The 13,040-nt window shown below is 61.5% G+C and overlaps 1 non-coding gene across 1 annotated transcript; it reads left to right on the forward strand.

Moving 5' to 3' along the window:
- Positions 1–8,359: 8,359 nt before the first annotated feature.
- On the forward strand, positions 8,360–8,421 carry LOC112128867 (U7 small nuclear RNA). The gene has a single exon (XR_002911318.1). It is a non-coding gene; the product is annotated as a U7 small nuclear RNA (small nuclear RNA).
- Positions 8,422–13,040: the final 4,619 nt, after the last annotated feature.

Below are 13,040 nucleotides of genomic sequence, written 5' to 3' on the forward strand. Positions count from 1 at the left end.
CCCAGCTGCTGTCTGCAGTGGCACCCAGCGTCCTGGCTAAAGCACACATTCCGTGTGGGCCAAGAATGTCCACAGTTCCTTTATGTCTTGGGTGGGCCAGGTGCACAGTAGGCGCTCCGTGAACAAACAGTGGAACCCGCCGGGCAGTGCCGCCACCCTCCCATGGTCTTGGCCCCCGCTGCTCTGTTTGCATGGCTTTTGCCACTCTGGTCTCTGCCACTCGGTCCTCGCTGGCCTCACTGGGCCCTTTGCCCCACACCAGGAGGTGTCCAGTGCCCTCCATGGGGAGGGATGCCTCCTTTGTGCACTGCCTGGGGGAGGCAGGGAGGCCGGGGCAGGGGCGGGTCCTAGCCCTACCACCCTGGGCGGGGCTTTGGCCAAAGGCCTTGCCCTCTCTGAGCCTCAGTCCCCTGCCCGTCCCAGGGGTACCCTCAGGAGCTCCCGAACTGGGCTCGTGGGAGTCTCCTTGAGGCTGGCATTGGAAGTGCCCAGGAGTGCTCCAGGCCTGCCAGCCCCTCACTCCACCGCGTGCACACCAGGGAGGCATGGTTTTAGCGGCTGGTCCACACATCTGGATGGTTGCCCCCAGAGCCCCCATCACCAGGGTCAGACTGCCCAGGCAGCTCCTAATACCTCAGGTTCCCCACCCCTTCCTGCAGCTGCCGTCCCCACCCCCAGAAGCTTGCCTGCCTCTCCTGGGGACCCAGGCAGACAGCTGGACACAGCCCTTCCCCCTCTGGAGGGGCTGCCCCTCAACAGGTGTTGCCACTTGATCAGGAGCAAAGTCAGGGTTGGGGTTGCTCCTGCCCCTCCCCCGCTCTGTGCCCCCCCCCCCCCCCCCCCCCGGGATGGAAGCCCAGGCTCCTCCAAGGCTGAGCTGGGGCCCCTCAGCGTCTCTCCTGGGGACAAAGAGGCAGCTGCCAGCAGGGCGGGGCAGGGAGGGCGGCCTTTGTGTTCGCCAGGCCCCTCCTGGTGACCTCACCACCGGCCGGAGAAGGGCCCTTTCTTCCCAAAGGCAGCCGTTGGGAATCCGCCTGGGGACAAAGCCGCTGCCAGGCAGGGGACCAGCGAGTGGCTGGCTCCCCTCATAGCATAAATTAGGGGGGGGCCAAGGTGGGGGAGGGGACGGCAACTACGCTGACCCTGGGAGAGGGTCACTTGGTGCAAACAGATAACCAAGCCCCCAACTTACACGTGGGGTGCATGGGGCCGCCCCTTCAAGCTTCATTCATTCATTCGGCCCATTCCTTCATTCTGCAGATGGCTGCTGGGCGCTGGCCCAGGCAGGCCGTGTGAGGGCCCTGGAGACACAGAGGGGATGCATCTGATGGATGAGGGAGCAGTGGGTGAGGGGTGGGGGTGCCCAGTCTGGAGGGGGAACTAGGACAGACGAGTCAGAGCTGCCCAGAAGCCCCAGGGCCTGGGTTGGGGCAGGCGGGAAGATCCCTGCTGAGCACGGTCACCTAGCAGGTCACCCAGCAGGGCAGCGGCCACAGCCGCCAAGCCCAAGTGCACGCAGCAGGCCGCCCCAGGCCTCCAGGAGAGTTCAGGAAAATATTTTATTTTCAATGTGTGGTGTTGAGTGACACCCACCCCCCATGTGTGGCCAAGGGCTTCCCGTCCCCAGGGTCCAGGTGACCCACAAAGTGTCCTCACAGCCTTGTTGGCCCTCGGCCTGGCTTCCCAGCCCCCCGCAGGACACTGTCCCCACCGCCACCTCCCTGTACCCTGTCTTGAGAACTGAGGCCTGGTGGCCCAGGGTGGCCAATGCAGAGTGCAGTTTGGCCAGCACAGAGAGATAGGTGGCCTGAGAGTCCCACAGATGTCCACTGCTACTCAGGCCCAGCTCCCAAGGCCTGTTCCTCTGCCTCCCAGGCACTGGACGTGCTCCATCCCCAAGGCACTGAGCACATCAGGCCAGACCAGGTGGGCTTCCTGCAGGAGGAGGCAGCAGGCCCAGGTCAGGCTGGGTCCGGGAGGCAGGCACGGGGTGTGCTGGTCAGCAGGGCTCACTGCCAGGCCCAGGAGGTGTCCTGGCCATGCAGATGACAGAAGGCCAAGTGGGTAGGGCACAGGGTGTGAAGGGCCTTGTCCTGTGAGCAGGGCATGCGAGCAGCTCCTAGCCTGACCTCCAGCCCCAACACCTGAGGCCTGAGCTTGCCTTGCAGTCATCAGCAGAGCCAAGACTCCCAGATTTCCGGGGCTGGGAAATCTTCAATGCCTTACAGAGCCACTAGGTCCACAGCTGCCCAGGGCGGGGGGCACCTGCTGGGTGCTGGACCTCCCTGCACCCCATCTTCACCCCCATGTGTGGATGGGCAGGAGTGTCTACAGGCCTGGCCCAGGCCAGGAGGAGGCCTGAGGCTTCCGGGGCACCGAGCGACCACAGGCCAGGGTGTGTGGCTCCCTCAGGAGCTCCAGAGGCCCTATGCCCCCTCCCCCAGGAGCCCCAGGGGCCCTATGCCCCCTCCCCGGCAGCGAAGCGAGATGGGCGGGGGCGGGTGTAAGTAGGACAGCGCTTTGTGCAGTGTTGCTATGGCGCCGCCGCCGCCTGTGCAGGCTTCCTCTGGGCGCGTTCCCAGGACGCAGAGCCTGCCAGTTGGCCCTCCCAGCCCCTGGCCGGGCCCCATCCCAGTCGGGGGGCCTCAGAGCCTTCTCCACCCACAGGCTGCTGGGGGGCAGACTAATTGTCCCACTTCGTTACACCCTCAAACCCACAGTGCACATATGCTCACAGCCACACAGCACACACACATGCACAGGAATGTGCACATGCTCACACATACGTGTACACATGCCACACACATGCATACACCCCACAGCCACAGGCAGGCGCTCAGTCCTTAGCGTGCCCTGGGGCTGCAGCCTCCAGGTTCACACCCAGGCGCCAGGGGTCCCAGGCCAGTGAGGGGCCTCCGAGCAGAGCACACGTGGTGGTGGGTATGAACGTGCAAGGCCAGGGACTGCCCCATCTCAGCCACCTGCTGAGACGGAGAGGTCATTGCTGACCTTGGGGAGGAGGCTGGGGGCCTAGAATTCAGGGGACAAGCTAACCTGAACCCTACTCCCCACCGCTGGGCCTGTGGGACAGACTCAAGGCCCTCTGCTGGGAGGACTGGGACTTCTGATGCCGGCGAGCTGAGGCTGGGCCCATCCTGCTGGGCCAGCGCCTCGCCGGCCACTGGACACCAAGCGCCCCATTGGATGCTCACAGCCCCACAGTGGGGTGGGCACCACCAGCCCTACATGCAGGACAAAGTGGCCTAGAGATGGCATGGAGGGGGCCGGGCAGCGACGCTTTGCTGGGGTGTGGCAGGAGGGTATCCATCTCTTGAGGCACAAGAGGACTTGGGTGGCCCAGCCTGGCTCCTGTTGTCAGCTGACGTCACAGGGTGGAGAACCTGGGTGTCTGGGGAGACAGATGGCCCCGGGGTCCCTGGCTGCCCTGAAACCTGCTGATGACGACCCCACCAAGGGGCGGGACGGCTTCCTTGCAGTTGGCGTCCTGGAGAGGTGACAGGCTATAGGCTGTGGGGTGGGAACGCTGGGAACACCCAGGCCCTCTCTGAAGACCACAGCTGGGCCCTCTGACCCGTGCCTCAGCCTCCAGCCCAATGGCACAGAGCTGGCTGAGGTCCTTGCCCCACGCGTGCCGCCACCGGCTCCTGAGGGGCCAGTGGACAGGGACCTCGCGGTCCCTTTACCAACAGGAGGCCCACGGCTCTTGGCACTGCCGCAGAGGCTGTGGCGCGTCTGTCCTTTGGGGTAAACGCTGCTGCCTGTTAGAATCTGAGGCCCCTGGGACAGCCTGGAGCTGAGGCTGACAGGCGGGGCCCTCGTCACGAAGCCGCTGAGTCCCCTGGCAGCCCTCCTGAGCGCGGCGCTGTACGAGATGTACCCAGAGGTTCTCTTAGAAGGCAGGGCTGGGCTTGGGGCAGGGCAGGAGTGGGTACCGAGAGGCCCCAAACAGCTTCCTGAGGGAGAGGGGCTTCACAGAGGCAGCTGCCTCGGTGACCCTGTGGCAGGTGTGTCTGCTGGCACCGAGGTCTTTTAGGGCAATGAGGGAGAAAGGGCAAGGCAGGGAGAACTCGGGGCGTAGAGGCCAGGGTGCAGGGGCCTGGCTTGTTCCTGCAGCTGCAGCGACAGGCGCCGAGGCTCGCTGTGGGCAGAGGTCTCCGCCACCAAGAAGCGAGGCTGGAGGGCAGGCACCGATTCTCCATCACCACACCCAGAGCCCCCACTGGGACCAGCGAAGCACAAGGTAGCCAGTGCCACCGCCCCACACCCCGCCCACCAGCTGCCCTGTGTGGCGTGGAGGCGGCTCCGGGGGCGGCTGTCCACAGCAGTGACCTCTGCCTGCTGCACGGCTGCCTGAGCTGTCCTGGCTGCTGCCAACGCCACTGTGCAGTATGGTGACCCCATCGGCCAGGGATGGGGTCAGCACCCAGGGACGTGGTCGGGGAGGTCACCAAAGCCTTCTTGCTGGAAGTGGCATTTGGCCTGGGGTGTGGAAGAGGAGCACAAATTACCCAGGAGGGCCGGGCCAGGGTCCAAGGAAGGGCCACCTGTGCAGAGACACAGGGCTGATGGCACAGGCCCTGCCATGGGGAAGGACAAGCCCCTGCCAGCTGGCTGTGAGCCACCACCATCCTGATGACAGAACCACACCGGCAGGCAGGGCAGGCTGCCTGTGGCAGAGTTAGGGGGGTTGGGGGAGTAGGTTAGAGACTGCCAGATCTGCGGGGGCTCCGTACCAGCCCATAACGGTAGCAGGTGGTCACTGGATGCCCCGCGCAAGCGCCATCCACTCCCAGAACAGAAGCACAGCTGAGGCGATACCATGGCCACCTGTCCACCACTGGCCAGGGCAGGTGCACCTGGCGTGGACCAGGCAGGACATCTGCGCCGGCCGGCTGGCCCCAGACCACTTCTGGTGTTCTGGGCTCGGCAAAACCTGGCCTTGGGCGCCGCCTGGTGACCAGACATGGGAGAACCAAGCAGGCAAGTGGGGGCCTGGAGGGGCAGGCGCATGGCGTTTGGGGGACCTCCAAGGTCAGGGAGCCATGTGCCCTGCAGGTGAGCCACCCTGCAGGCCAGGGGCTGTGCAGAGGGTGGCAGGTAGCAGGGTCTGTCTGGGGTCCTCCCTCCACCAGGCCTGGCCAGTGCCGATGCTGAGCTGTGTGGGGCCCATGTGCACTGGGATGAGGGAACAGAACAGGCCGGAACAGCCCAGCCATGGTCCCCACCCCAGCAGGGACAGGCCTCGCACGTTCAGCTAGAGGCACCCCCTGGGGCGGGCTATCGGGTCTGCCCTGGCACAGACCTACTGCCGGGGTGGAGTCCGTGGCAGTCACTGGGCCAGACTTGGTGGGCTGCTGTGGGGCAGGCCTTGGGGGGCTCCCCCAAGAGAACCCAGCCCAGGGGAAGCCTGGGACTGGTGCTGTGCTCTCTGTGGGAGCCACTGATCTCCAGGATGCAGTCCTGTAGGGGCCCGCTGCCCCAAGGCTCTGTGGGATCTGGCCCTGCAGACTCTCACCTGCCTGCTTGGCTCCAACCTGGGGGTCCTTGCTCTGGCCGTCCAGCCTGCACACTCTTCCCCAGGCCCCCATGGCCTGCTCCACAGGACCACCTGCATAGCCACATTGGTGCTGGGATGCCTGCTTTTCCTTTCAGGGGCTGGGTCAGGATTAAGGGCTGGAAGATGCCCTTTCCTGGGAGATGAAACCAGGATGCACAGAGGAAGGGGCACATACACCCAGGAGCCCCAGGCTGCCAAGAGCACCCTGGGCCTGCTGTGGCCATCTGCGGGCAGTGCCCAGACCAGACCACAGCCCAAGAAGGCAGCTGGGCGCCTCGCTACCCCACGCCTGCACCTTGACATCCCCAGCACGTTTTTAAATTTTTTTTTCCATTTTTCATTTTTCATTTTTTGCGTGTGATAGTCTTGCTCTGTCGCCCGGGCTGGAGTGCAGTGGCGCGATCTCGGCTCACTGCAATCTCTGCCTCCTGAGTTCAAGCGATTCTCATGCTTCAGCCTCCCGAGTAGCTGGGACTACAGGCGCCTGCCACCACGCCCGGCTAATTTTTGTACCCCGGCACCTTTAATAAGCAGCTATCGGCGAGGCCCAGTGGGTTCTGCTGCCCATGCTTCTGTGACCCCTCCTCCTGCCAGCCAGGCCAGAACCCTGGGTGCCCGCATCCCCTGGTGCCGTCCCCACTGCCCCCAGATCCTTTCCCTGGCCCCCTCCCCCAACCCCACTGCTGCCCCCAGGGGCACTCAGCAAAGCCTCCAAACCTCCCTTGGCTTGTGGGGCCCAGAAAGCCCTGGCAGTCCTGGCGCTGTCCCCTACCAGCTGCCTGAAGTTCTTCCAGGGCCTCCAGTGTGCCCGGCCCTGGCTCTGGGCTCTGCTTTTGAAAAGTCTTCATTTTCCTTTACATCCCCATGTGCAGAGAAATGCCGGCTGCGCCGGAGGGGCAGAGTTGGAGGAGCCCCCGGGAGAATCTGAGCATCCCAGTTTCCGGATCTCTTTCTGGGTCTCACTTTCATCTCTGGCCATCAGCAAGGGCGTGCCCCTCCACCCGAAGGCCCTGCCTCTGTGCCAGGCTCCATGTAAAGGGTGCACCCAGCGGGGCCCTGACTCCCCCATCACGGGTGATCCTGGTGGCACATGCACAGGGCTCATGCACACCCAGCCACACCTGAGGGCGCCGGTTCCTGCTGACCCCCCGTGCCCCACAAGACTTTGCCCGCAGAGCTTTGCAGCACGTTCCCCGACTCAGGAGGCAAAACCGTCCCCCTCGGCTCCGCTCCTGCCGCCCCCGGGGCCCACGCCACCTGCAGAGTGCACCCACAGGTGTCAGCGTGTTGAGCCAGGTGCTGCTCTAGGTACTGGGGATACAAGCAGGAACGGAACAGGTTTTACGTCTTCAGGGTCTCAGGTGGCGGGGCCCCTGGCATCGTGCTAAGTCCTCTGAGGACGATGAGGCAGGGTGGGGCAGAGCGCAGGCACTGTGGTTGGAGACTGACTGCAGCTGACATCTGGCGCGTGTTGCCCGCTGGGGTCCACGTGGCCCGCTGGGCTCTCTGGCTTCTCTGAAGCCAGGTATTGCTGCTGGTGGTCAGAGGATGGCTTGGTCATGCCAGAGCTGGGACACAGCACAGAAGCCAGTCCTTCCTGTGAGAATAGCCATCAGGTGGCCTGGCCATGAGGCTGTTTCTGCCTGTGACCCAGCACCAGACAGTGGCCGTTCCACTCTCACCCTCTCTGGGTGACCGGCACACCCAGAGACAGCAGGGGGGAGAGGGACCTCGAGGAACCCGGCTGGCCCTCAGCATCCATTTCTGTCCCTGTGAGCAGGGCCCTGGTGCCTCTCTAAGCCCAGCCTGCCCAACCTGGGAAGGGCTGGCCTGGGACCCAGGGGCGGGAAGATGGCTCTGTCCTGGCTCCCAGCCACACTGAGCCTCGGGCACCATGCCCTTCTGTCAGCCCGCAGACGCTTGCTGGGCACCCTCCCTGCCCCAGGCCTGGCAGGAAAATGAGGTGACAGAGGCAGCCCTGGGGAGCTCCTTCTGCTTCTCACCTGGCCACCCCTCACCTAGGCCAGAGCCAGATCCTGGCCCCGCCCAACCTTGCCCCGCAGCGGCCTCTGCAGGCGCAGGGCCTCCGAGCTGCCAGGACACGGCTTCTGGTCTTCTTCGTCCCTCCTAGTCCACACAGCAGTCCTGGGTGCCTCACCCCACACGGCTGTGGCCCTCTGTGGGTTTGCCCTTCCCAGCCCTCGCCAGTCTGTGAAAGCACCGGGGATGCGGCGAGTTCACGTGCCCGTGGGGAAGGGGCCAGCAAAGACACCAAAGTGGCAAAACAGCAGGAACATGGAGCTGTGAGGGCTGGTGATGCCGGGCGGGAAGCCAGGTGGGGAGGCAGGATGGTGCGTAGCCTGACCCCACCTCGCAGCCGGGAAACTGAGGCACACAGTGATGTCTTGCACATGTCAGGGCCCCAGGTAGGTGGTGGCAGGAGTCTGGGACCTCGGGTGGGCCTCACCAGTTACACAGCCTTGGCTGACCCGTCTGTCCTCCCGTCCAGCCAGAGGGACACAAAGACCTCTTTGTCTCTCCACCCTTCCGCTCAGAGCCTCCCCAGCCAGTGGAGCTCTGAGCGTGTCCCCCAGGGAGGGAGCCAGCCCCCGGTGGGGCCTGGCAGTCCTGGCAGCTGCCCTGAGGCACAGGCCCTGGGGGACTCGGTGCTTTCAGGGCAGGGGCAGGTGATGGAGGTCGGCTGGGGAAAGAGAGGCCGAGAAGGCGGCAGTGTGGAGCGTGTGAATTTGTTCATGAACTTAGCTACAAAAATGTCTTTTCCAGTGTTAAAGCTCTTCTAGAATTTGACTAGCAGGTTTTCCGATTTTTACTGGAAAGCCCTTTAAATAAATAAAAGAAAAAGAAAAAAAAAGTCTTCCTCAATCAAATCCGAGGTGGTTCCTTCCCTCACCAGGCTGGCTGGGTGGGGAGGGAGGGCTCAAAGCCCAGGCTCCTAGGGAAAGGCTCTGCTCCCCACCCTAGGGCTGGGCTGGGCTGGGACACCGGCCCTTCCTGGCAGGGGTGTCCTACCCCACAGAGGAGCCTTGGGAGGTGGCCACCGCTGGGCCACTGCCCCTCACCAGGCCCAGAGGCCCAGTTCTCAGCCTGAAAAGAAAACCTGCCCTGGGCCCCTTATGACCAGGGTGAAGCTTGGTGGGCACAGAGGGCCTGTCGGGAGCACTGGAACCCAGCGGCCTGGGAGGGGCCCAGGTCTGACACCTCATCCTGCACCAGGCTTGCTGCAGGCCTTCAGCTCCAGAATTGTGTCCTCAAAAGCCTGTTGATGCTGCCACAAGTGGGCTCTCTCCTCCCCCATTCCGGGAAGGTTCTGGGTGAGTGGCTAGCCATCCCTCCCACTGGGAGCTCCAGTATCTGAACTGCCAGCCACGTGCAGCCCCCACCTCACCCCAGGCGGTGCTGCACCCTGGGCTGGTGGGACCAGCCTGGAGGGCCCTCCTGGGGCTCTGGGGCTCATGGACAGCCTCCCACGGAGCATCTCTGCTGGTCTCATTTCTGTCTGGGAGGGAGGTGGGTGAGCACCAGGGAGAGGCTGAGTGGATGCCCGCCCACCTGGAACAGTGCTAGGTGGGGATGGGGCGGGGCACCACGGGGCACACACAAGCTGTCGGAAGGGCTGATGTCCACTGGGGACGAGAGTCAGGGGCGCAGCTGTGGGGGTGGAGGCGGCCTGGAAGAGCAGGCATGGCACAACGGCTGCTGGCTCATGTGGACTGGCGGGGCGCTGTCCTGCTGGGGCCGTCCCAAAGGGAAGCATGGCCCGTCACTCCCCAGGCTAAAAACCATCCACGGCTGCCCCTCCTCATGGCTGAAGCGCAGCTCCTAGGCCCCACCCCGACGCTCTCAGGTCCCCTTCTCTCCCTCACCCTGTGGAGAGCGGACCTGCCTCCTGTCCCTCGGAGGACTCTCAGGCCCCAGCCCTGCCCCAGCAGCTCGTGGTCCAGCTTGGCTGGCCCTGCCTGGCCCTCCAGGCTCCAGCAGCAGCGGCAGCTGTCAGCACAGCCGGGCTGCCAGCACTCTCACTCTGATGAAGCTCCCAGCCTGCCGACTGGAACAGTGTGTTCGTAACTACGGTCTTGCCTGGGAAGGAGACGAACTCCTGCACTTCCTGTCACGTTCCACTTCTTGTCCGTGACCAGCTAACCTCCCACCTCCGCCAGGAAGCCTCCCTAGGCTTCTCAACCACCCCATCACATCCAGCCAATGCTCCTTGTGATGGATCCCTCAGAAAGCCACGTGGCCTCTGCAGGGGCCCTTGCCCTGGGTCCATGCCTTTGCCCTCAGCACCTCACAGGCACTCGGCAGATGCTAGTTAAATGGAGACTCCACCCCAAGGCTCAGCTACCCTCCCGCAGTCCTCCTGACCCCCACGGGTGAGTGGGTTTCCTTCAAGTACCTCACCCAGCAACCAGGAAGATTCCTCGTCATCTCAAATCAGTCTGAAGGGCACACTAGGCACGCGCTGGCCCTGACACTGCCCCTCCCTGGTCCTTTCCAACAGCACCGAGGACATGGAGGTCGGCCCAGGCTCAGGAATCACAGAGCTAACTGCTCATTTCAGCATCACAAGCACGAGCAGACGAATTTCAGAGACAGAAGCCAACATCGCCACCCCTCATCTTCAGAGGCTCCAGCCAGCCTTGCCTCCGTGGCTGGGTGGCCAGCCAAGGGCTCTGGAATTGGAGAGGCCTTGCTTCTCTACGGCAGGGTGTGACCCACTCTGGCCTGCTGGCCCTCCTGCCCCAGGGACCGAGTGGGAGGCACTTCTGATTCCACCCGGGCTCTCAGGGGGATGAGGTGGCCTCAGGGGAGAGATCCTGATTGGCCACCCCAGAGCCCCAGTGGAAGGTGCAGCAGAGAGAAGGTCCTTTGGATCCGATAAGCAGAAGGATTTTAAACACTCTCTGAAGCTGTCTGAAGATCTGAGATTTTTCCACTCATTTATTCAGCAAGTATTCGCTGAATGCCTATTACATGCCAGGAGCTAAGGACACTATTTCCAAAGAACAGCTCATCCAAAAGGCATGTGAGTGCCCATTACTGCCAGGACCCGAGGCTGCATGGATGAAGAGACAGATCTTGCCTTGAAAGGCACTGTGGCCTGGCATGGGAGGGACAGGTGAGCCACTGTGTTCAAGAGCTATTAATAGGGTACAGGAACAGAAGATACGCTCCACGGCCCAAGGGATGGGCAGGGAGGGCTTCAGATGAGAGCACCAGAACCCAGGGCCATGAACAGCAAAGTCATCTGATGACCTTGCTCTCTGCTCGGCACTCAGAACCACCCAGCTCCATGTCCCAACACCCACAGAGGACTGAGGTGGGGCAGACACCAGCGTGAGAGGGAGACAGAAGGTGGGGAACTGGCAACATTCATCTGAAAACGCGGCCACAGGGAAACGGCTCGAGAACTGAAAGGGTTCTCACACACACTGAAAACCTACCATTCGCTGTGACCGCAGCGGGGGCCAGAGATGGAGAGGCAGCGTGCGGCACTGAGTCCTTACCAAATGGGGTCACAGACCCCTGGCAGCTCCGGAAAGACCAAAGAATCCTAAGGGGGGAAACAGCTTCACTTCACTTCAACCTTACTGTAGAAAGATACATTTTTGCAGTTGTCATTCATAAGTGGAAGATGTGTGGACAGAATAAAGCACTCGTTTAAGACAGTCTTTCCACGATGAGGGATGCCGGGTCACTGACACAGTGACTTTGAGACATAATACTGGAGCTGAATGTTTCACATTAACCAGCTGAATCCTTTAAACCTAAGTGCTAAGTACTGCCCACCTTTCAGAAGAAACTGAAGCTCAGGGGCTCAGCTTTGAAAGTGGCACAGCTCGCCGGGCACGGTGGCTCACACCTGTAATCCTGGCACTTTGGGAGGCTGAGGCGGGCGGATCATGAGGTCAAGAGATGGAGACCATCCTGGCCAACATAGTGAAACCGTGTCTCCACTAAAAATACAAAAATCAGCTGGGCATAGTGGCGCACGCCTGTAGTCCCAGCTACTTGGGAGGCTGAGGCAGGAGAATCGCTTGAACCCAAGAGGCAGAGGTTGCAGTGAGCCGAGATTGTGCCATTGCACTCCAGCTTGGGCGACAGAAAAAAAAAAAAAAGAGAAAGTGGCACAGCTGAGATGTGAACCTAGCAGTCTGGGCCCCAGCCTGCTTTTAGCCACTTGGCCAGCATTCCCTGAGGTGGGAAGCTTTCAGAAATCCTGATGTCCAGACTGTACCCCATCCTGATGAAACCAGAATCCATGGGGTGTGCCCCAAGCACCAGCCATTTCTTCAACTCTCCAGGTAAGTCCATGACTCATGAACTGTAACCAAATTGTCCTTCCCTCCTTTGCCAAGTGACTCTGGGCAGTTCCCTGGGCAAGGGACCACCTGAATCTCAGAATCACCTATGAAACAGATAGTATGAAAAACCTGCCTCGAGGGGTGCTGAGAGCTTAAAATGTACATAGAACATTTTGCACAGGTGGCAGTGGAGCTGGGGCTGCTGGGGCAGCCTGGACCACGCCACTCAGGGCCTCGCAGGGACGTGGCTGGGTGAAATAGTGGAGGTCACTGAAGGTTTTCATTCAGAAAAGCCATATGACCAGAGCCGTGCTTTTAGAAAGACCAAGAGGGCAAATAGGTGAAATAGCCTGAAATAGCCTGCTGGTGACTGGCATAAAAAAGGGCACAAGCTGAAGAGACCTAGAACTAGGGACACAGAGTCCTAAGGCTGCCTGGTGACCCCCCCCACCCCAAAATCTGTGCAATGGTAACTACACAAAATGGAAAAGCAAAGCCAAGTGCAGTAGCTCATGTCTGTCATCCCAGCACTTTGGGAGGCTGAGGTAGGAGGATCACTTGAGCCCAGGAGTTTGAGACCAGCCTGGGCAACATATTAAGACCCTGTTTCAATAAAAAAAACAAAAGAACCCAAAACATTTTGTAAGATGCCCTCAGACATGTCCTGACCAGCAGGGGCGACCCCAGACCTGCATATAAGAGGCCTTCAATTAGGGCCCAGCTTGTACCCAGAATCAAGAGCCAAGCTTGCCAGGGCACTGCCCCTCAGCCCCTGCCACCTCGTTCCAGCTCAGCCCACTCCAGGGTTTCTTCTTTTAAAAAAAAAAAATTATATTAATTTTTTTGTAGAGATGGGATCTGTGTTGCCCAGGCTGGTCTTGAACTCCTGGGCTCAAGCAGTCCTCTCACCTTAGCCTCCCAAAGTGCCAAGATTACCAGTGTGGGCCGCCACACCCACTGTCTCCTGTCCTACTTCTAACCAGCCTTGAAGGGCCAGTGAAACCCCTCCCTAAGCCACTGGTCTTTTTCCGGCTTGCACTCAACACCTGCCCTGACACCAGACATTCACACCTGAGACAGACCAGGCGCAGCTGACTCCCCTCGTCCCTTCTCTGACTAGACTGGAATTTCTCCATGGC

The sequence above is a fragment of the Pongo abelii genome, chromosome 15 (genome assembly GCF_028885655.2).
Source record: "Pongo abelii isolate AG06213 chromosome 15, NHGRI_mPonAbe1-v2.0_pri, whole genome shotgun sequence".
NCBI classification, from domain to species: domain Eukaryota; kingdom Metazoa; phylum Chordata; class Mammalia; order Primates; family Hominidae; genus Pongo; species Pongo abelii.